A 2471-nucleotide genomic window follows, 5' to 3' on the forward strand; every position below is an offset into this window, starting at 1 on the left:
TTGTATAAAAAGGAGAAGTCAACGGCTCAGAGTGACACGTGTCAAGCAATAAAAATAAAAGAAAGAAACTCACTGCCATTGAGTTGATGCCAAGTCATAGCAACCCTACAGGACAAGGTAGAGTGCCCCTGTGAGGTTTTGAACTGTAACTGTTTAGAGGAGTAGAAAGCCCTCTCTTTCTCCTGTGGAATGGCTGGTGGTTTCAAACTGCTGACCAGTTCGCAGCCCAATTCATAAGCACGCTATCCCCAGGGCTCCTGTCAGAGCGATGGCCAGCCCATCTAAAAGCCTGTCTAACAGCTCATGCTCACACCATTCTTTCTGTGTAGGTTATGGAATTGAGACCAAGGCCCACAGGATGGGTAACCTGACCATGGTTACTAGATGGTTAAGCACCATACATCTAAAATCAATTTCTTCTGACTTCAAGTCTGTGAACCCCACAACAACAGTAGTCTTCCATACAAAGTACTGTGCCCCCCACTCCTGCAAAAAATAAAATTTGGACTACCCACTGGAAGCTCACCACCTGCCTCATTAGAAGGAGGCTCTCTACAACAAAAGACAATCAGGTGCTTTGCATAAATCCTTTTTCTAAATCCGTGTCTTTCAGGGCAGGTGGTTGTCTTGGCGTTGATTCATTCACTCATGTCCAATTATGGCCTAAGAGTCATCACACTTTAAATCTTCCTCTTGCTTTCCATTTCCTCTAGTCACCCTTTAGAGAGATGTGAGCCCCAGCTTAACCTCCATTGTAAATGAGCATCAAGACCTCTCCCAGCTTTTGTACTCGCCCCTGCAAACTGCTAGGGTCATTGAAGAGAGGAGTGTAATGTAACCACTTTACATTACAGGAGTGTTTGCTGGTGAATGTGGTCTCTCTCGTCGGCTCATGCAAGAATGTGGTGTGGAGAGCCGAAGATCCTTTTGCGCAGTCGATACATCAGTCTCCAATCTTCATGCATCTGTTTGCTGGTATTTCCTGTGATTTTCATAACTTACAGCACTGCTACTAAAAAGGGGAAGGAATTCACTGTTGAACTTATTTAGCATAATTTAATATGAGAAAATTAAGCGTTGACCGCCCATTGAGTAGAACTTTAAAACACATGGATATGTAGCGTTTACTCCCTCTGATTGAGCTGCTAACCACACGTCAGTCGTCAAATCCATCTGAGTCACAGGGCTGGCTGCTCCTGTAGAGATTTACTCTCCGAAACCCAAGGGGCAGTCCTTCTTGGTCCTGCAGGGTTGCTATGAGTCAGAATCTACTCAATGGCAATTTGTTTGGTTTGCTTGTTTTGATTCAATACTCTAGCATTCGCTGGGGCACTGGAACTTTTAATCATCGTAGATTATTCTCATATGCTATCACATCTGCTAGGGCAATATTGTCCCCACCCTTTTCGAAAAGACAGCAGACAGGTAGCTAGATGATAAAAATAGATAGATAGATGATAGACAGATTTTCTCCTAATTTTAATGCATTTAACAAAGAAAAAACAGAATGCTATGAGATAAAAATTTAAATGTTCACAATCTACTTTACATTAGATGTTGCTGACTTACAGTGACACTCCTTGGGGGTTTCCAAGATTGCAACAGTTACAGAAACAGAAAGTCCCATCTTTCTCTCAAGGAGCAGCTGGTGGTTTCAAACTGCCCACCATGCAGATCATAGCCCAACATGTAACCACTATGCCACCAGGGCTTCAGGCATTAAGGAAAGGTCTTAAGGTCTTAATACCAGGTTCTAGGAGTTAAGGAAAAGTCTCTTTTAAGTCAGGTCCCTAAAACCTGACTTTTAGGCTAAAACTTGAAATAAAACAGGACCAGCTAGGCAAAGAAGGAAGAGTATTCCAGATAGAATACTACAGATAAAGAAGTCATACTATGTAACCTTAAAGAAAAATGAAGAATCTAGGGAACATTTCATAACCTGAATGACCTAAAGGACTTTAGACTGAGTGAAATAAGTCAATCATAAAAGGACAAATATTTTAATATAGTTACACCTGTCACAAAAGACAGTTTTTTGTGTGGAAATCTTTAATTGTTGTTCGTTTTGACACACTTTAAATTTGCTTTTATTTTTAATATTTTCTGGGTTTTTCCCAATTGAGGTTTTTCTGCTTTGTTATTGTGTTTTTGACCCTCTGTTTGTATTTTGTTATTGTGTTTTTGACCCTCTGTTTGTATTTTTGTATGCTTACCAGTATATGAAATCCAGGATGGGCGAATCTAAGAGACAGTAAATGGATTCAAACCTTGAGTATATAGCTAGGGAATTTGGGGGGAAATGGGGAGTTAATAGCAAAAAAAGGAGGTGTTCTAAAATAGATGGTGGTAATGATTGTACAATACTTCTTGATATGATTGAACTTTTCAATTGCTAATATTTGGATTATGACCAAAGAAAAATGTTTATATATTTCAAAGTTTTTTTTTAATGATTACCAGGGTTGGGAGGG

Source organism: Echinops telfairi, unplaced genomic scaffold, assembly GCF_000313985.2.
Source record: "Echinops telfairi isolate 266 unplaced genomic scaffold, ASM31398v2 ScPeMD7_3533;HRSCAF=4204_0, whole genome shotgun sequence".
In the NCBI taxonomy this organism is placed as follows: domain Eukaryota; kingdom Metazoa; phylum Chordata; class Mammalia; order Afrosoricida; family Tenrecidae; genus Echinops; species Echinops telfairi.